General features: G+C 43.6%; 1 protein-coding gene across 1 annotated transcript in view; it reads right to left on the bottom strand.

The window, feature by feature from the left end:
- Window positions 1-22,625, bottom strand: part of LOC140715142 (E3 ubiquitin-protein ligase TRIM8-like) — a 109,302-nt gene that overhangs the window by 66,699 nt on the left and 19,978 nt on the right. The gene's annotated exons all lie outside the window — the stretch shown is intronic.

The raw sequence follows: 22,625 nt of genomic DNA, 5'->3' as shown, positions 1-22,625 counted from the left end.
TAGAAGACAGATTTCCTACCCTTGCTCTCTGCCTTTTCACCAGTTTTCTATCCATGCCAATATATCAAAATAGGCCTTTGTTATGACTTTGCATGTGATACATTATCAAATAAGTATAGAAAATCCAGATACACCACAACTAGTGGGTCTTTGGACTGGATTGCCCAGAACAGATTCCTTCCACAATAAAATACAGACATCACAGTCATTTTCAAAGTACAGTCGGCCCTCCTTATCCGCGGGGGATTGGTTCCGGGACCCCTCGCGGATACCAAAATTCGCGGATGCTCAAGTCCCTTATTCAACCTGTCTCAATGCGGTGGAACTTAAGACCGAGTGGAACCCCAGACCTTATTTAACCTGTCTCAGTGTGGTGGACATTAGGACCCAGCGGCAGAGATCTGAGTCCGCAGTGTTTCTGTTCATGAAAATGATTACGATTGAAAATAAAGTGGAAATAATAAAGCGATCGGAAAGAGGTGAAACGCCATCAGTCATTGGAAAAGCATTAGGCTACGTCCGTCAACGATCGGAACAATTTTAAAGGATAAAGTGAGAAAGGTTCTGCCCCGATGAAAGCTACAATTATTATTTGGATTTGCTGTGCAACGCAGTGGTTTAATCATTGGGTTTTGGGGTTTTGAGTTTTTGATCCTCCACATCAACCCGGCATGGTGGAGAGCGCACTTGATAGCGGTTTGTCACTGGATCGAACTCGGGATCTTCCCAAGCCCAGCACTGAAACATACGTTCTTAAGTGTTTCATATGCATTGAAAGGTAAAATATATACTATATACGAAGACAAACATTTGACTAACTGACACTAAATAATACCGGATGTATCTGTTCTGACTTACTTAGTAAGAGAACTTCCGATATTTTCGATTCCAATCTATGATAACCCATGCACATCCTCCCGTATACTTTAAATCATCTCTAGATTACTTATAATACCTAATACAATGTAAATGCTATGTAAAATGGTTGTTATACTGCATTGTTTAGGGAATAACGACAAGAAAAAAAAGTCTGTACATGCTCGAACAACAAGTGCTGGAAGAGCACTTCCGGGTTTTCGCAATTCGCAGTTGGTTGAATTCGCGCATGCGGAATCTGTGGATAAGGAGGGCCGACTGTACCTAGTTACCATGTCCTTAACAATGACAAAGTTTGATCCAACTAGTGTTAGGCTCACTCTCCATAGCTGAAAATCTGGGGGGGGGAAACTGTAGATTCTGGAAATTTATACAAAGACAAAAAAAAGATGTAAACACTCAGCAGGTCAGGCACTGTCTGTGAAAAGAAAAACAGAATTACCACTTCAGGTAAAAAGTTAACTCTGTTTCTCTTACCACACATTCTGCCTAACACACTGACCATTTCCAGCATTTTGTGCTTTTAACTCACTCTTTTGTCTCATCTTCCCTTCTCAAGGCATTACGACTGTAAATCTCCCCTTTTGCTGGAAATACTGCAGAACACAATATCATTCATGCATCCTCCTCTCTCTCTCTCTCTCTTCCCTTTAGAAACCTGGGGTATAGGCTATTGGTTCCCTTGGATCTCCAATACACTCTCTTACAGTCCTTACTCTGATTAGACCCTCTCTGCCCTTATTTCTATTGCATTCATTATATCCTCCAGAGAAAATATTTGCAGTAAGTCTTTTAGTGTCCCTGTTATTTATAAATTCTTTCCGACAATTTCATCTGCTCCCGGTTCCAGGACACCGATTATTTTTGCTATTTCAAGTGGTTTACATAATCCTATCAAATTGCAAATGCCTCTCAGTAAACAATACTTTACATTGCAATTATTAATATTACTATATCATACAAGGTCTAACATTGCCCATTCTCTGGTTTAAAGATTAGTTTTATTTGTCACACGTACATTGAAATGTCACAACATACAGTGAAATATGTCCTTTTGCATTAACTGCCAACATAGTCCAAGAAATGCTGGGAAGGGGGCAGCCCACAAGGGTCGCCACGCTTCTGGTGCCAACATAGCATGCCCACAAGTCACTAACCCTAACCTATATGCCCTTGGACTGTAGGAGGAAAGCAGAGCACCTGGAATAAACCCACGCAGTCATGGGGAGAATGTACCAACTCCTTACAGATGAATTGCTCCTCCACAAGCTGCAAACCCTTAAATGAACTAATTATGTTCATTTGATTTCCCAAGCTTCTGTGAAAATTTAAGAAACTTTTCATTATCGCATTACTGTGGTGATAGGCTTCTCTTGTTTCTTGGAATCAGCACATCAAAAAAAAGGTGCAAAAAGTACAGCCTTTGAAGTTATTCAAAATTTCATCAGTTTCTATGTTGATGGGCTGAACAGTCAGTCCTATTGGCCTTGGTCCTCTGAAACAGTAAGGCTCTGAACCTGAATGCTAACCTTTCTTTTTCTTCCTTGTTGCCTAAATAACATTGTCATTCAGCATCTTCAGCTCACTTCCATCTTTTTATTTTCCTTAAATGCTGGTGGGCGGGAGGGGGGGGGAGCGAAAATCAAGGAGCATGGTAGACTTAGAGTAACTTATACATGTGTGGCACAGAGAATGGGCGAACAGGCTACACATCCACTTGGTCAGCCTGGACAACACAAAAAAACTGAGGATAAGGGGGGGCGCACACACCTGTAGCATAACAGTTAGTGTAGCCCTATCAGAATGCCAGCAATCTGGGTTCGATTCCCACCACTGTCTGTGAGGAGTTTGTATGCTCTCCCAGTGACCAGGTTGTTCCCCCAATCCAAAGACATACTGGATTGTAGAGTAATTGGTCACATGGATTAGGGTTTGTTGGGCTGGAAAGGCCTGTTCTCTAAATAAAATAAATATTCTTAGCCACAGCCTAATATATTGCACCAAAGCTCCAATTCTTCAGTCCTTCCCAATGTTATCTAAGCAATTAAACAGTAAAAACACATACAGTGCCTATAAAAAGCATTCACCCCCTCTTGGAAGTTTTCATTTTTTATTGTTTTACAACATTGAATCACAGTGGATTTAATTTGGCTTTTTTGACACAGATCAACAGAGAAAGTATCTGGTCTAAGTGAAAACAGATCTCTACAAAGTGATCTAAATTAATTACAAATATACAACACAAAATAATTGATTGTTTAAGTATTCACCCACTTCAATAGCACTGGTGCAGCCAATTGGTTTTCTCAAGTCACATCACTAGTTAAATGGAGATCACCTGTGTGCAGTCAAGGTGTTTCAATTGATTGCAGTAAAAATACACCTGAATCTGGAAAGCCCAACTGCTGGTTAGTCAGTATCCTGGTAAAAACTACACCAGAAAGACAAAAGAACACTCCAAGCAGCTCTGTGAAAAGGCTATTGAAAAGCACAAGTCAGGAGATGGATACAAGAAAATTTCCATCACTGAGCATCCTGTGGAGTACAGTTATGTCAATCATCAAGAAATTGAAAGAATATGGCACAGATGTAAATCTGCCTAGAGCAGGCCATCCTCAAAAACTAAGTGACCTTGCAAGAAGGGGACGAGTGAAGGAGGCCACCAAGAGACCTATGTAACTCCTCCAGAGGGGTTGACATGCCTCAGTGGCTGAGATGGCAAAGACTGCATACAACTGTTGCCCAGCTGCTTCACCAGTCACTGCTTTATGGGAGAGTGGCAAAGAGAAAGCCACTGTTGGTAAAACAAAACCAATGAAATCTCAGCTAGAGTTTGCCAGAAGGCATGTGGGAGACTCTGAAGTCAGCTGGAAGAAAGTTCTATGGTCTGATGAAACCAAAATTGAGCTTTTTGGTCATCTGACTAAATGCTATGTTTGGCATAAGCCAAACACCACACATCATCAAAAACACCCCACCCCTACTGTGAAGCATGATGGAGGCTGCAACATGCTGTGGGGATGCTTCACTGCAGCAGGCCCTGGAAGGCTTGTGAAGGTAGAGGGTAAAATAAATGCAGCAAAATACAGGGAAATCCTGGAGGAAAACCTGATGCAGTCTGCAAGAGAACTGTGACATTGGAGATTTGTTTTCCAGCAAGACAATGACCCCAAGTATAAAACCAAGACTGCACAGGAATGGCTTAAAAATACAAAGTTAATGTCCTGGAGTGGCCAAGTCAGAGTCCAGACCTCAATCCAATTGAGAAATTGTGGCTGGACTTGAAAAGGGCTGTTCACTCACGATCCCTCATGCAATCTGACAGAGCTTGAGCAGTTTTATAAAGAAGAATGGGAAAAAATTGCAGTGTCCAGATTTACAAAGCTGATAGTGACCTATCCACACAGACTCAAGGCTATAATTGCTGCCAAGGGTGCATCCACTAAATACTGACTTGAAGGGGTAACTATGCAATCAATTATTTTGTGTTTAATGACTGTAACAAATTTAGCCCAATTCATAAAAAATTGTTTTCACTTTGACACGAAAGAGTCTTCTTCTGTTGATCAGTGTCAAAGAAACCAAATTAAATCCACTGTGACTGAATGTTGTAAAAGATGAGAACTCTGGGGGGGGGGGGGGGGGGGGGGGTGGATGAATACTTTTTATAGGCACTGTAAGTAAAGAAAGCACTACAACTTAGTTCTGGCTGGGAAAGATTTTAATCATGACAGACTCCCATTGTGTACCCCGTTCAAATAAATGAAAACTATCTGACTCTACAATGTAAATAAACAGCGTTCTGAGGCAGAGAAAGAGCACGCCACTAGACCGTTTAGTTACATCACTTATACATTCTGACAGTTACTGCATATTAACAAACCATTGGTGCGTTGGCATTCAGCTGGCCAAGTCAATATGCACTCTGAGATGAAAGACAAAATCTGATCAATAAATAACATTTTAAAAACAAGAGCTTTGAAAAATTAACATTTCAATCATTTTGGTTTGATATTTAACAGAATGCTGGAACAGTCCATTAGTTTCCAAGCCTCCTTCCCTTTGACTATATGCCGGGTCACCCCGTAACAGCTGGTTGAGCAAGAGTTAATAACCGGAGTGAGGAATTACTTTACATGCTGCCACTTTTTCCACTAAATGCACATCAGGATTGTTAATGAAGTTAAACATTATTCAAGTTTGGTTTAGAATCGCGAGCAGCAAGCAACCAGAAAAACCTTCTGAAACAAAATGGCCATCAAGTGCAAATGCCGAGAAAGAGGCGACACACATGAGCAAGTGCACAACACATAATGGGATGGGTCATTGGGAATACTAGTCTGCATGGACTAGATGGGCTGAAGGGCCTGGGTCTGTACTGTAGTGCTCTATGACTATAATCAGGAAAATAGTCAAGGCAAGGAATACTCTGGGGTAAATGCACAAATGTGAATTCCAAACATTAAGTGACTTTGACTTAATAGTTCACTAAATCAGCAAAGCACCCTTTCCTCCCACGGATTAACTTTCCAATACAGTTGACCTTGCAGAACTGATCAGATGAGATGAGTTTGCACTCCAGGTGAGCAATCTCTGACGTTATCTACATTCTTTATAAAATAAAACTCGTTTAAGAGAAAAGCTAGAGAATTTAAAACCAAATACTGAACTCAAGCTGCTGCTTCTGAATCAAGAGCAATTTAATATATTTAAGATCGAAACTGATGAATGTCCTCTCAGCCAACACCTGGGTTTAGCACAATTTCCAGTGTTGTTCACATTTCCTTAGCAACCGAAGCAGTCTAAACCCTGGCACCTGACAAGAAACAGTAATGTCACTTAGGCCAAGCAATTTCCAACAGACAATTTAATCACCATTAATATTAAACCACTTTACTAATGACTAGGGTCCCCATGAACCTCATGAGTGGGTTAGTGTTGACTGACCAGCTACATAAATAGTGTGGCAACAAGAACAGGGCTAAGGTTTGGTATTCAAAGGTTTAACACTCTAAATCTTTTCATCAGGAAGATAACAGAATAATTAGCCTGGATAAGTGCAGTTCCAACAACATAAAAAGCCCAACACCATCCTTTACAAAATAGGCCATTTGATTGGTATCCCTATCCATGTCTGACATCTTCACAAAGTACTGTGCCTGCAGTCCCAAAAGCACCACAGTACATGAGAATGCTATTATCAACACACTCCCCTTAAAGACACACAGCATCTTCACCGCCTCCTCATCATTACTGTGTATAAACCCTGAAATGAACGCCAACAGCATTGTGGAAGGATTTTCATCAAATATATAATCACTGGAGATGGCTGTAAAACCTTCAATTGTTAACCAAAATGGGAGGGGGAGGGATAATGTATATACCACATGATATTAGCAAAACTAATTTCCAGAATTAACAAGAGCATTCAGTGTCTAGAAATGCTCGGTGGGAACAGAATGAAAATTTTTTTTTTATGCTGTGGTTTCATGTCTTATGATTACTAAAACATTTCCATATAGGTTCACTAAGTCATGCCAAGATTAAAACAAATATTTACACATCAAGATTGCTAATCAACAATTGCCTTGGTATTAAGTTAAAGCCAACCTTCCCAAAGCAAGGAAAGCAGTTAGTTGAGAGGAACACAAACAAAAGTTCTGCCTGTGTTAATGCAACTTTCAAATTCGATACCTGTCTTTATACAGTCATTACACATCTGCCTCAAAAAGGTTACCTAGTTGCTTGGAAAACCTTTTAAAATTTGATACTTTGAACCAACTGTCAATGCAAGTCAACCATAGTTTAATGATGGCTGCAACCCACTGGCTCTTATTTCTTCCAATTTGTAGGTTCCATCATAAGCGTTCTGAAGCTCTGTTCTTTCTGCTATTCTCTTTGGGAACTCTGCTCCTCAGAAAGGAAGTCACTATTTTGGGCATATGCAAACCTTTGACCAGATCTAGCAATGTGCACGTAATAACTAATTACAAAATAGGGTGTCACTGTCTTGGATATTTCTAAGCCCTGCACCTGATCTAGCTACTAGGTCCCTACAAATTTCAAGTAAGCTCATTGCGGCCTTGATCTGCACCAGCCGATTTCTCAATCAGAGTTTCCTTTCTCAATGATTCACACAGTTACTTTTCTGAATGTCTCATTATTTGAAAGGGCTTTATTTCTTGCAAGGCAACTTTCCTGTTTATTAACAGCCTCCACTTCTTGCAACTTTTTAGTTGATAGTTCTAAGCCCTTAGTACATCGAACTGCAGAGTCAAATGTTGACATCAAAATCAATTAACCATCAAGAAACTGCTACCAAATTTACTTTGTGATGGCAGATATTTTTTTAAAAATTTGAATAGAGAGAAAATCCCTCCAAGACTTGAAGAATAAGGGATAGCTTTAGTTTTCAGGTGTACGTTGAAACACACAGTGAAATGTGTCATTTTCCCAAATCAAATCAGCAATGAACTTTGAATGTTGGCCCACATCTTGCAGGCCACCCATCTAAACACTAAAGATTCAGGTTTATTTATTTATCGCATGAACATCGAAACGTACAGTGAAATGCATCGTTTGTGTTCACCACCAACAAACCTACAAATGTTCTGGGGGTAGCCTGGACCTGAAACATCAACCATCCCTTTGTTTCCATTGGTTCCTCCTGACTCCTTCTGGCAGTGAGCTTTGACTGTTTCATTGTATGCCTCAACACCACTCTCCTACGTCCTCAATTCCCTCAACTCCCTTGCAGTTGAATATCCACAACTCTCTTTGTGGTCTTCATCTGTCAAATTGGTGATCCTCAATGTAAAACGAAGCACACTAGTTCCAGGTACTCCCATGAGGGCTTGTGCTCCAAACAGCACTGGCCCAACAGGCTCAATATTTTGCAGTATAGTAGCACAGAAATGCAGCAGTTAGCATAATGCATTATAGTGCCAGCGGCCCAGGTTCAATTCCATTGTAATGTATTTGTGTGTTCTCCCTGTGAATGCATGGGTTTCCTCCAGGTGCTCAGGTTTCCTCCCACATCCCACAGACACATAGGTCAGTAGGTTAATTGGTCTCATGGGTGTAATTGGGTGCCTGTTATCGTGCAGTATCTTTAAAAAAAAGTCTCTTCATATGTCACCCTCTTCAACCAAAGAATCAATCTACCAAACCTTCTTTGCACTGCTTCTAATGTATGCACATCCTCAGAGATAGATCATTGCTATGTAAAGTACTCCAAATGCAACAACTTCAATCCTTTCACCTTGCAATAAATGCTAACATCACATTCATCTTCCTAATTACCTGCTGTTACCTGTCACAACATTCTGAAGTCTCCCTTATTTCAACAGTAAATATTTCCTACCATTGCAGATCATCTTATAATTTCTCTTGTTACATTTCATTTTGTAACTTCTTGCCTAATTAGTTACTATGTCTACATCTCTTTCCAGGCTCAGTATCATGACTTGCTAACCCACCTTCTTTGTATCATCAACAAACTTTGCCACAGTAGACAGTCCCTTCATTCAAACATCAATATACATAAGAAATAGTTTATTTCTGGCAGTTACTGACTGCCAAACCAAATAACCAGCCTTTCTATTCTGACTCTGCTTTCTATTAGCTCGTCCCTTCCCCTACCTTCTCCCCAAACTCCATGTGCTCATTCTTGGATAGTAACCTTCCATGTGGATAGGCGATATAGGCTTTGTTGTTCACCACTGGAGAGCAGCTAATAGAGTCAGAGTGCTACAGAACAGAAACAGGCCCTTTGGCCCATCTAGTCCATGCTGAACAATCATCCTGCCTAGTCCCATTGACCTGGATCTGAGCATAGCCCTCCACACCCCTCCCACCCATGTACTTAATCAAACTTTTCTTACACGCTGCAATCAAACCTGCACCCACCACTTCCTCTGGCAACTCATTTCACACACTTCCCACCCTCTGAGTGTAGTAGCTCCCCCTCAGGTTTCACCCTTAACCCATGACCTCTAGTTCTAGTCTCACCCAACCTCAGTGGAAAATGCCTGCTTGCCTTTAACTATACTCTCCAATTTTTAAAACCACTATCAAATCTCCCCTCATTCTCCTATGCTCCAGGGGAATTGTTAATCAAGAAGGGTAGTAAGGACAGGCCAAGGAACCATATACCATTCCGCTAAAAGCAGAATTTCCCAGTGACCAAACATCTTAATTCTGATTCCCATCCCTGTTCCGACATGTCGGTCGATGAGCTCTTCCTGTGCCAAGATGAGGTAACCCTCAGGGTGGAGGAGCAACACCTTGTATTCCATCTAATCTGACAGCATGAATATCGATTTCTCTTTCTGGTAAAAAATATTCCCCATTCTGGTCTCTTACTTCTTACCTGTCTATCACCTCACCCTGGGTCCCCTCCTCCTTCCCTTTCTCCTGTGGTGCCCTCGCTTCTCCTATCAGATTCCTCCTTCTTCAACCCTTTACCTTTCCCACTCAGCTGGCCTCCTTCCCCTCCCCTCACCTTCCTATTCTGGCATCTTTCGCCCTTCTCCTCTAGTCCTGAAGGAGGGTCTCTGTCAAAAACATTGACTCCTTATCCATTTCCTTAGATGCTGCCTGACCTGCTGAGTTCCTCCAGTGTTTTGTGTGTTACTTGCCAGCTTTGACTTAAGCTGTAGGGAAGTCAATGAAAAAAATTCTGAGAAACAAGATCACCCATCACTTGGATCGTCAAAGCCTGATCATGAGTAGTCACCATGGTTTTGTGGATGGCAGGACATATCTGACAAATATGTTTTTTTTGAGAGTTTTTGGAAGAAGGGAAGACAGTGGATGCTGTCCACACGGACTCTAGTAAGGCCTTTGGCAACGTCCCAAACAGCAGATGGATCTGTAAGGTTGGGTCGTATTGGATTCAGGGAGAGCCAGTCAAGTGGATTTAGAAAGCAGAGCATGATTGCTGAAGGTCGGTTCTTTGACTGGAGGCACGTGACAAGCAGAGATTCCCCAGGGGTCAGCGTTGGGACCTCTGTTACTGATTATTTTGTAAATTAATTTGAATGTATGTGGCACATTCGTCAAGTTTCCTAAAGATTCTAAATTGGGGATCTTGCCGGCAGTGAAGCGGTTGCAAAAGGGATCTTGATCAGTTAGGGAGATGAGCTGAGGAACGGAAAATGGATTTCAGCTTGGCCGAGTGTGAGGCGATGCACTTTGGACATTCAAGGCAGAGTAGGAATTGGACCCAAGTTCAGAAATGGGTTAAAAATGTGAGTGTATTGTGTCAGGTTTTGGTCACCTGGTTGCAGGAAAGACTTTGGGGTCCTAACATTTTCTGTTATTCATTTTGAGTTTTTTTCCCCATCTGCTCTGTAGATGTCTGCACAGATTAAGGATTTCAGGTTGTATACAGTAAACATTCTCTGATATTAAATTGAACCGTTGTCAAATTGGAGAAGATGCAAAGGAGATTTGATGAGGATGCCACCTGCACAAAAGAAACTGAGTTGGCCACATTGTATCTTTATTTGATGGGGCACAGGAGAATGAGGGGAGGGGTGACCTCATAGAAGTTTATAAAATTAGGAATATTGTTAAGGAGGGCAGTCGTCATCTTCAGCCCAGGGTTAAGAGGAGTATTATTGAGTATTGCTGAGGTGGGCAGTCATCGTCTATATCCTGAGGTTAGGAACTCCCTAACAAGAATGCAAGAGGGGAGAGTTTTAAAATTGATCTGAGAGGGAACTTCTTAGCACAAAGGGTAGCAGGTACCTGGAATGAGCTGCCAGAGGAAGTGGATAAGGCAGGTACAATTGCAACGTACAAGTATCATTTGGATAAATACAAGAAGAGGAGGGATTTGGAGGGTTACAGGCCAAACGCAGGGAGGATGCTGTGGTTTTATTGCACCAGTTGGGCCAAAGGGCCTGTTTCTGCGCTCTATTATTTTATGACTACGACTGCCTTTTCCTGATATCGTGTGGTTATGGTTACTCTCCACACCCCTGCCCTATCCTGTCTCTTTGCCTTCCTAAATACCCCGTTACGGAAACCTCTAGCTATGATTTCCAGCTCAGTTTTCTCCTTTCTGATTCTAACTTCAAGTTACAGCCTCCCTGGCAGCTGGCTCATACTAGTGTACAGGTTACAAGACAAAGCTTTCAAAATAATTTCTCTTTCATTAAAATTCAAAGTACACAACCCTCTTTCGTATTGTGCCCTTTCAAAATCTGAATCCACAGTTTTTTGATTTGCAGTACTGTGCAAAAGTTTTGGGCATCAGTATATCACTCGTATGCCTAGGAGTTTTACACACTACTGCATTTGTTAACGAGGAGTGGAGAGTGCATTCGTACATCTAGCAGGAGCAAAGGATGTTAGGAGTGGTGCCGTAGAAGGGGTGGCAGAGGAGGAGTGCCAGGGGTGGGGGGGCGTGGTGCATGTGCAGACACATCCAGCTCTGAAACACCAGGCAAGGTCACTTGATTCCAAACAATTGGTTTATTGATCATTACAGGATGTCTCTGTGGTGCTTCCCACCCCTTTCCCCTCTTCCTTCCCCTTTTCCCAACCGTGATTCCCTTCTCCCTGCCCCCTTCCTACACTCAGTGCGCAATAGAGACCCATATCAGAATCAGGTTTATCATCACTCTCACATGCCATGAAATTGGTTTTTCTTTTGTGGTAGCAGTACAGAGTAATATATAAATTTACTACAGTCCTGTGCAAAAGTCTTGGGCACCCTATCTATATATGCATGCCTCAGACTTTTGCACTATGGTATTTAGAGTGCTTAGCAGGCCCTTCCGCCATGCAGCAATCCACCTATTTAACACCAGTCTAATCAGAGGACTATTTACAATGACCAATTAACCTACTAACCAGTGTGTGTATGTGCTCTGCCTGACTGTCCACCTTTATCTATACACTCAATGTTTCCCTTTCTGTCTGCACTCCCAGCATTGAAATCAAGGCTGATTGATTGCCTCCTGTTTCTCATCTTTTTTTTACACACAAGATCATAGCAATTCCTCATCTCCCACAGACACCACTCCTCCCTGCAATCTGCAGTCTTTGAAAAACCAAGATTGGCATCACTAAGTCACGACTTCAGTTTACTTTGATTAATCTTACATCCTTTCCTAAGAATAGAAATGAGCAGCCCATATTGACTGAATGTTATCAGGGTTTAAACAAAGTACTCAGGGGTATCCGCTGGAACTGTAATGGGTTGGGAAGAGCACAAAGTAGAAGTCAGATTCTTTCCAGAAGAGCAAGAAAACAAAGGCACGATTTTAAACTTCTCATCTGACACTGAAGCAATATGAACAAATATATTTTTAAAAGATGTGATTTGCGCTTCAGTTTGTAAAGAAATTTGAGAAAAAGAACCAAAAGAACTTAAAATAAATTAGTTAACTGAACTAGGATTCATTGTTCAGCACATTTTAACTAGATTTTTCTAGGAACTGATTTGTATTTGGGGCAGATTTTAATCAACAATTTGAGGCAAGATGTTTCGTCCTTCAGCATGATCATATACAGAAGGTGGTTTCAGATGTTTAATGATTCTTATGTAACAAAATCTGACTGTAATTCAGATCATTGCTTAACAGGAGCCATCCTTAAAATATATGTAGGGTGAAAATGTTGGATAGAAGCAAATGCTACCTATTTAAATTCTGTTACCAGATATTCATCAGGCATTAAATATGTATATCAGAAGTCGGGTGCAAAGCAATGTTTTTGCTGAGGGAACAAATACTTCTGATTTTAAAGATCACATATTAAATAACTATGTAACACTGTTGGAAAGCCTAATGGATTGTAACACTTCTGCTTGCTATTCAATGTATCCACCATTCAACACATTCCCTTCCTATAGGAACAAGGGATTGTGCAGACGCTGGAAATCCAGTGTAACAAACACAAAATGCTGGAGGAACAGTTCACGCAGTATAGAAAGGAATAAAGAGACAACGTTCTGGGCCGAGCCATTTCCAGCCAGTACCGACGAAGGGTCTTGGCCCAAAACATCGACCCTATTTCTCTCCAAAGATGCTGCCTGACCTGCTGAGTTCCTCCAGCATTTTGTGAGTGTTACTCTTCTTATAAGGACGAGCTGGCAAACCACTCCCAAGTATTTGCTAGATTGAAGGTATCTGCATGCAGGCAGCACTCATCCATCCATAATTAGATTCTTTTTTTCTTTGTAACAGCAGATGACCAGCGATCAGGCTAAGCTTTCTAATAAGGAACGCAGCGCGTTGCTAATCAACCAGGATGACCGCCTGCTTGGTTACAAGTGTGGCTTACAAGACATGTACCGTGTTTCTGTACAGTACCTCTACAATTCTGTGTGACTGGGTAGGGTTAGAGTGGGGCACAAAGGGGGCAGGGTATACTGAAACTACATTTTACAGGTTTACATACAGTACTCAATACCTTGCAGGAAGGACACATAAGAGGAATTTTTAAAATATGGATATGAAAGGAATTGAGGGAATTGGGGTGATATTCTACGATTTCTGATGAAGGGAAGTCTTTCAATGATGAAATCCTTGTGAAGGGTCTCGGCCCGAAATGTCGACAGTTCCCCCCCCCCCCCCCCCCCCACCTCTGCCCCATTGATGCTGTTGGATTCCTCCAGCATTGTGTGTGTCACTCTGGATTTCCAGCATCTGCTGAATCTCCTGTGTGTGTGTGTGTGTGAAGGATAGGGAGTTGAGCAAGAAAGTGTTGCAACTAATTAAAACTACAAGGAGAGGTTGGTGTTGGCTCATTTAAATAGGACAAAGGAGAAATACAATTGCGTGCAAAATGAGGTGGGGTTAGACAAAAGAGATAGGTAAATCTCCCTTTTGCCTTGGGGAATTTTGCTACATCACACACAAAAAAAAGCAGCTGTTGGTGTTACACATGTCCTATTGTCAGAGAGGTCAATAACCAGACATAAATTAAAAATAATTGCTGGTTGGATCAGAGGGAAGTTGAAAGTCAAAGACTTTTTCCCCACCTGGAGGGTGATGAGGGGTGGAACTTACTGGATGAAAAAGGTTTGCTTTTCCCTCAGCTGCACTGGGCCTTGTTTTTGTCGTGACTTCATGCAGGTCAAGAGCTGGAGAACAGAGTTAGATTCTTCAATGTTTTAATGTGAATGGCCAAAATCCACTAACGTGCTGTTAAGTTTTCGTGATTTTACAGAAAGCATATAAAAGTTTTGGTAGATGAGATGTTCTAAGTAACAAGTTGCAAGATGTGGAGGGTGTTAAGTTTTAAAGAGTTTTAATTAAAACTGAAACTACAATATAATGGATTCCAGTTAATTGGGGCAGCCATTTACTTTGGACTAAGTCGAGAAAATAGCCTGGATTCCTTTCATTTATTTGGGACACTACGCTGCAAAATTGGGGCAGGAGACTGTTCCGGATGTGCTCCAATTAACCAGAATCCACTACAAGCTGCAGCTACTTCATGCAGCACTATAACTGATTCCTTATCAAAATCAGATGTACAGCTCTTTACAAGAAGCATCCAGGTGCCGGAGAGAAAGATCTCCATACCTGGAAAGGAGCTGGATCGGAGAGACTTGCTCAAGGCAGTGGTGTTATGGGTAGGAACAGGCCCAGGAGGCAGCTCGGTTCCCATTCTGACGATTGGCTTATCTACTGTAGACGGGTACACAGAGCAGGACAATGTTGTGCCAATCTTTTAACTTGCTCCAAGATCATTCCAACCCACTTTTCTTGCATCCATGTGACTATCTAAAAGGCTCTTAAATATTTCTAATGTATTTGCCTCTACCACCACCTCTGTATGTTCCACATACCCACCGCTGTGTTTAAAAAAAAACACCATCTGACATTCCCCCTATAGTTTCCTTCAAAAGCAGGCTCTCGGGTCTTGGGCATTGTTTTCTATTTGGAGCAGTTGATCAGATTTTTTTAATAATCATTTTGTTGCAGACACCCAATACAAGTATTTTTCTATACGCTTGCATTTAGAAGGTGAGATTTTTCCCTTAACCAATTTTCTGGCCAGTTAGTAATCAGCCTTATTATTATTTAGAGATACAGCATGAAATAGGCCCTTCCGGCACTGCCCAGCAATCTCTGGAAAACCCCAATTTACAATGGCACATTAACCTACCTGGTATGTCTTTAGGAAACCGGAGGACCCAGAGAAAACCTGCGCATTTCATGGGGAGCATGTATAGAGACTTCTTACAGAGGAGTGAACTTTGAACTCTGAGGGAGGATGTACACAGATTCCTTACAGAGGATGCCAGGATTGAACTCTGAATTCTGACGCCCCAAACTGTAATAGAATTGCGCTAACCGCCATGCTACCATGGTGCCCAGTTGCTGCACTGGCTGAATCCCTCCTCCTATAACAAAGGGTGCCTACATCTGTGGGCAGCACAGTAGTGTAGAGGTTAGCCAGTCACTTTACAGCTCCAGGGATTATTGATCAGGGTTCATTTCTTGCTGCTCTCTAAGGAGTTTGTACCTCCTCCCAATGATCACATGGGTTTCCTCCAGGTTCTCTGAGGATGTTCAGGTTGGGGTTGGTGAAGCGTGGGCATGCTACATTGGTGCTGGAAGTTCAGTGACACTTGCAGGCTACCCCCCAAGTACATTGCAAAAATGATGATGCAAACAACACATTTCAACATGTGTGTGACAAATAAAGATCATCGTTAACCTTTAGCTCTTCCCACTCTACTCAAAATTTCCCAGTGGTAAAGAGAGCTGAGCCAGTGCCTCTTCCATCCTGACCCTGGGTGCTGTCTACATGAAGTCTGTATGTTTTCCATATCACCACGAGCTTTCTCCAGCGCCCTACCGCATCCCAAAATCGTGTGGGTGGGCAGGTTAGTGTAAATTGTCCCTAGTGTGTAGGCACATAGTAGAATCTGCAGCAGAGGGAAATGAGAACATGGGAGCATGTGGCATTAACACAGAACAGTAATGAGGTGGTTGGCTTAATGCTATTGTAATATCAGCGACTTGGGTTTAATTCTGCCATCATCCTTAAGGAGTATGAACCTTCTTCCCATGGCTACTCCAGTTTCCTCCCACATTTCAAAGACGTATGGGTTAGTAGGTTAATTGGTCACATGCATAATTGGGTGGCCTGGGCTCATTGGGCCTGTATCTCCAAATAAACAGAAGCCTATTGTGTGTGAACAGAAGGATTTGCTGGAGCACGGCAAAGGGCCGGAGGACATTGATCATTTATGTAAACAGTTCAGAAATAATACATTTCTTTGTAAACCTGGTTTTAATGAAAAAATAACAACATTTAACCTTGGAAAAACACCTTTTGGTAACTGCTTCTTGGTTTTCAAAAGTGTACCAACTCAGCAAACATTTAAAAAAACACAACAGCAGAGTATCATACACAAAATGCTAGAGATCAGGCAGCATCCATGGAAATGAATAAACAGTCAACATTTCATGCCAAAATCCATTACCAGTTCTGATGGAGGGTTTCAATACAAAATGTCGACTCTCCATTGATGTTCCCTGTCCTGCTGAATTCCTCCAGTGTTGTTTGTGTGATGCTCTGGATTTGCAGAATCTCTTGGGTGTTTGTAACAAAGGAGTGGCTCCAGGATTCCATCTAGACCCCCAGGCACTGCCTGGAATTCCTACACTCCTCCCCATGATCATGGAGGCTTCTGCCAGGTGCTCTGCTCCTTTCCTCATGCCATCGACATGTTGGCAGGCTAATCGCCCACTGGAAATTTCACCTTTGTGTGGTTCAGTGGCAAAAGCAGCAAAGAATTAATAGCAAGCTGCGAACAAGTTACAGAGCTGCAAGAAATTGAAACAGAGGAATAGGACTGACGGGATTTGTCTCGCACAGAATGAACAGCCCACGTGGCTTCCTCCTGATACACAGTAAACAAGTGCAGGAAAAGTTCCACGCTGGGGTAACACAGAAAACGACAGATCAGCAGACCCCAACATCATGAAGACTCCAGAGCTAAATCTCAAACATAATGAAGAACTCGTAGAGAATAGATGATCCTAGAGCAGTATGGAAGCATGACAACTGGTCCAAGCTGCTCCCTGCGGTTCTACCCATTGCTTCTACTCTAATAGTTGTACTCCTTAAAGTCTTCATTCTATAACTCCAAGCTCTTGTACCTCGACTCAATGTTGGAATGAAATGCAACACACATACAAAATGCCAGATGACCTCAGCATCTACCGGGAGGGATAAACAGTCGACATTTCAGACCAAAGGCCTTCATCAGGACTGGGAAAAAATGGGGCAGAGCCAGAATATGAGGGTGGGGTGAAGTAGAGGAGTACGGCTGGCAGGTGATGGGTGAGACCAGGTGAGGGGGAAGGTGGGTGGAGGAGTACGGTTGGCAGGTGATGGGTGAGACCAGGTGAGGGGGAAGGTGGGTGGAGGTATACGGTTGGCAGGTGATGGGTGAGACCAGGTGAGGGGGAAGGTGGGTGGAGGAGTACGGTTGGCAGGTGATGGGTGAGACCAGGTGAGGGGGAAGGTGGGTGGAGGAGTACAGTTGGCAGGTGATGGGTGAGACCAGCTGAGGGGGAATGTGGGTGGAGGAGTACAGCTGGCAGGTGATGGGTGAGACCAGGTGAGGGGGAAGGTGGGTGGAGGAAGACGGTTGGCAGGTGATGGGTGAGACCAGGTGAGGGGGAAGGTGGATGGAGGAAGACGGTTGGCAGGTGATGGGTGAGACCAGGTGAGAGGGAAGGTGGGTGGAGGAGTACGGTTGGCAGGTGATGGGTGAGACCAGCTGAGGGGGAATGTGGGTGGAGGAGTACAGCTGGCAGGTGATGGGTGAGACCAGGTGAGGGGGAAGGTGGGTGGAGGAAGACGGTTGGCAGGTGATGGGTGAGACCAGGTGAGGGGGAAGGTGGGTGGAGGAAGACGGTTGGCAGGTGATGGGTGAGACCAGGTGAGGGGGAAGGTGGGTAGAGGAGTACGGTTGGCAGGTGATGGGTGAGACCAGGTGAGGGGGAAGGTGGGTAGAGGAGTACGGTTGGCAGGTGATGGGTGAGACCAGGTGAGGGGGAAGGTGGGTGGAGGAGTACAGCTGGCAGGTGATGGGTGAGACCAGGTGAGGGGGAAGGTGGGTGGAGGAAGACGGTTGGCAGGTGATGGGTGAGACCAGGTGAGGGGGAATGTGGGTGGAGGAGTACGGCTGGCAGGTGATGGGTGAGACCAGGTGAGAGGGAATGTGGGTGGAGGAGTATGGCTGGCAGGTGATGGGTGAGACCAGGTGAGGGGGAAGGTGGGTGGAGGAGTACAGCTGGCAGGTGATGGGTGAGACCAGGTGAGGGGGAAGGTGGGTGGAGGAAGACGGTTGGCAGGTGATGGGTGAGACCAGGTGAGGGGGAAGGTGGGTGGAGGAGTACGGCTGGCAGGTGATGGGTGAGACCAGGTGAGAGGGAAGGTGGGTGGAGGAGTACAGCTGGCAGGTGATGGGTGAGACCAGGTGAGGGGGAAGGTGGGTGGAGGAGTACAGCTGGCAGGTGATGGGTGAGACCAGGTGAGAGGAAAGGTGGGTGGAGGAGTACGGTTGGCAGGTGATGGGTGAGACCAGGTGAGGGGGAAGGTGGGTGGAGGAAGACGGTTGGCAGGTGATGGGTGAGACCAGGTGAGGGGGAAGGTGGGTAGAGGAGTACGGTTGGCAGGTGATGGGTGAGACCAGGTGAGGGTGAAGGTGGGTAGAGGAGTACGGTTGGCAGGTGATGGGTGAGACCAGGTGAGGGGGAAGGTGGGTGGAGGAGTACGGTTGGCAGGTGATGGGTGAGACCAGCTGAGGGGGAATGTGGGTGGAGGAGTACGGTTGGCAGGTGATGGGTGAGACCAGCTGAGGGGGAAGGTGGGTGGAGGAGTACGGCTGGCAGGTGATGGGTGAGACCAGGTGAGGGGGAAGGTGGGTGGAGGAGTACGGTTGGCAGGTGATGGGTGAGACCAGGTGAGGGGGAAGGTGGGTGGAGGAATACGGTTGGCAGGTGATGGGTGAGACCAGGTGAGGGGGAAGGTGGGTGGAGGAATACGGTTGGCAGGTGATGGGTGAGACCAGCTGAGGGGGAAGGTGGGTGGGTGAAGTGGGGTAGAAGAAGTTAAGACAGAAGCTGAGCGGTAATGCAATGGAATGATCTGTATGGTTAAGATTAAGATCTAAGATTAGCTTTACTTGATACAGCTACATTGAGACATACAGAGAAATGTGTCATTTGCGTCAATAACCACAGTTTGAGTATGTGCTGGGGACAGTCTGCAAGTGTCACAACACTTCCGGTGCCAACATAGCATGTCCAAAACTCACTAACCCTGGCCCATACAGCTTTTGATTACAAGGTGAGAGGAAGTCAAAGCACATGGTCACCGACGGGACACACCATACCTCAGTAACAAACCAATTTACAATAAGCCTTGTACTGGTAAATTGGTTTGTTACGGTCAGTCTGTCTGTGCTAACAAAACAAACAATATTATTTGTACTCAGCAATGTGTCAGGTCAATGGCCTTTTATCAAAATCCATTTTCTGTTGATGGTTATGACTTTCGAGCATCTGCAGTATTTGCCATGTCAATCTCAGGTTCTGGCTGTAAATAACCGCAATGCAAACATTTTTTGGCAGGACCATCAAATCCCAGCTTGCTGTTTTGGATTAATAAATCAAGAGGTAAAGCTTGTATCTTCAGATACTTTATGAAGATTTATAATCACTTAAACTTCCATGGAGACAATGGAAGTTTTGGTGATAGAAAATTAAAAATAGTTCACCAATGGAAAATCGGGGTGGCACAGTAGCGGCTAGTATAACATTATTACAGCGGCAGTGACCCGGTTTAATTTCTGCCGTGTCTGTAGGTTCTCCCCATGACCACGTGGGTTACCTCCAGCTACTCCAGTTGCCTCCCACTTTCCAAAGATGTAAGGGCCAGTAGGTTAATTGGTCACATTGATGTAACTGAGTAGCATGGGCCCGTTGGGTCAGAAAAGCCTATTACTGTGCTGTACCTCTAAACACCCCATATATAACTTGGGTAAGGTACAGAAGGTCATCTACCATCTGCATATGTCTTTAGAAAGATGTAAATGCAAACTGGCTGCAAATAGTGATATATCCTTCTTCCCATGCTGATGCAGATATGAGAGAAAACTTCGCCCAGATTTTCTACTTTTCCCTAAGTAAAGAGAGTATCAAAATGAATACCCCCGCCCCCCCCCCCACCAAAAAAAAGTTACACAGCTCAATTCTGACTCTGCTTGGGAGAAACAAATGCCCAAATGGAACTATACTATATATAGTCGAACATTTCCTCTGCACTTGAATTAAAGGCCAACTGGACTCTTCAGGACCTGCAATATATAAACGTTTGAGAGAAAAGTATTCACTTAAGCATGAATACTTAAAGTTGCAGTATTTTAACACCATTTCTTGTCTCCAAAATAAAATTACCCCAAACAAAACAGCTAGTGGCAACTAGATATGAAAAGTTGGTGAGGCTCAAGCATTTAAGTGTCAGTAATTCTTTAGCAGCAGATATTTGCAACCAAACTAGCAGATTGTAGGTTATAAGATACTGAGTTGTTAATTACTCACATTTGCTTAAGTGTTGTAGACATATATCAGAAAATCTTATTTGATGATGCAATTGTATACCTAGTGCCTTCTATACAAGTAGCAACTCACCACTGAACATAACAATGTTATTGGACCCATCATGTGAGAATTCCTAAGGGCAAAGATTCTCAAATTTTAATATCCTTGTACCTAATCAGTAAACATCAAAAGGTGTTTGATGTTACTGGTTAAATTGGCTCAAAGAACCCTGTTGCGCAGGATCACAAACAAATTTCAGCTCTGACCCTCAAACGGTACCAAGATTCAAAAGATGCTCAATGGTCAAATATGCTATTTAAACATCCCACTTCTTTGACTTGTTATTTGACCATTCCTGCCCTCCCAAATTAGAACTAATTCAACTCTTACAGGTCTGTATACTCTCGAGCCATGGTTAGATGGACATTTTGTCCACAGAGATTTATGGATGGCATCTATTTTCAGGGTTTGTAGTATATTTTTGGCCCAAATTATTAATCTCTAGCTTTCCAGGCTCTTACCAAATTCAGCATTTCCAAGGAGACAGCTTGTCTTGCACTAATTCTTGACTGGATAGCTAATTATGAGACAATGTGTAAGATACTATAAAGATAAGATGTAACTTTGACACAAGGAAGACAAATATTGACAATGCGAAACACAGAACTCAAGCCTCAGAACATCTTCACGCAACCAAAATGCTAGAATACTGAACAGGTTCATCATCATGTTTGTACCAAGCCGAACATTAAATAGTAAATATTCTGAACTATGACAAGTAGAGAAAGACCCTTTCTTTTTTAAACCACTAGCACAGCAAATATTGCAAACAACTTGACCAATGGGAACAATAAGAGTGGGTGGGGTCTAAGAAAAGGCAAAATCTTCATAAGTAACCTTTGCCTGTAAAAATGTCATAAACCCTGAAAGTAGAACATGGAACAGTACAGGCCCTTCAGCCCACAATGTTGTGCTAGCATTTTAACCTACTCTACAGTCAATTTAATCCTTCCCTCCTACATAGCCAACCTTTCTTAAATGCCCTTAAATATCACCGCCCATGGCAGGGCGTTCCACACACTCACTACTCCCTCTGTCATTGTTGTGGCCCTGATGCAGACTAGACGATCTTTTCTTTTGCCCTTAAACAATACACACCCCCTATACAAGTAACACACACAAAATGCTGGTGGAACGCAGCAGGCCAGGCAGCATCTATAGGGAGAAGCGCTGTCGACGTTTCGGGCCGAGACCCTTCGTCAGGACTAACTGAAAGAAGAGATAGTGAGAGATTTGAAAGGAGGAGGGGGGAGGGGAAAATGGGAAATGATAGGAGAAGACCGGAGGGGGTGGGGTGAAGCTGAGAGCCAGAAAGGTGATACAGAGCTGGAGAAGAGAAAGGATCATGGGACGGGAGGCCTAGGGAGAAAGAAAGGGGGAGAGGAGCACCAGAGGGACATGGAGAACAGGCAGAGTGATGGGCAGAGAGAGAAAGAAAAAAAAGGGAGGGGAAAAACACTAAATATATCAGGGATGGGGTAAGAAGGGGAGGAGGGGCATTAACAGAAGCTAGAGAAGTCAATGTTCATGCCATCAGGTTGGAGGCTACCCAGCCGGTATATAAGGTGTTGTTCCTCCAGCCTGAGTGTGGTTTCATCTTGACAGTAAAGGAGGCCATGGATAGTCATATCAGAATGGGAATCGGACATGGAATTAAAATGTGTGGCCACTGGGAGATCCTGCTTTCTCTGGCAGACAGAGCATAGGTGTACAACCTGATGGCATGAGCATTGACTTCTCTAACTTCCGTTAATGCCCCTCCTCCCCTTCTTACCCCATCCCTGATATATTTAGTTTTTTTTCCCCCTCCCTTTTTTTCTTTCTCTCTCTGCCCATCACTCTGCCTGTTCTTCATCTCCCTCTGGTGCTCCCCTCCCCCTTTCTTTCTCCCTAGGCCTCCCGTCCCATGATCCTTTCCCTTCTCTAGATCTGTATCCCTCTTGCCAATCACCTATCTGGCTCTCAGCTTCACCCCAACCCCTCTGGTCTTCTCCTATCATTTCACATTTTCCCCTCCCCCCACTTTCAAATCTCTTACTATCCTTCCTTTCAGTTAGTCCTGACGAAGGGTCTCGGCCCGAAACGTCGACAGTGCTTCTC

This window comes from Hemitrygon akajei, chromosome 23 (assembly GCF_048418815.1).
Source record: "Hemitrygon akajei chromosome 23, sHemAka1.3, whole genome shotgun sequence".
In the NCBI taxonomy this organism is placed as follows: Eukaryota; Metazoa; Chordata; class Chondrichthyes; order Myliobatiformes; family Dasyatidae; genus Hemitrygon; species Hemitrygon akajei.
The sequence above is the reverse complement of the archived record's forward strand: the minus strand, read 5'-3'. Positions and strand labels throughout refer to the sequence as shown.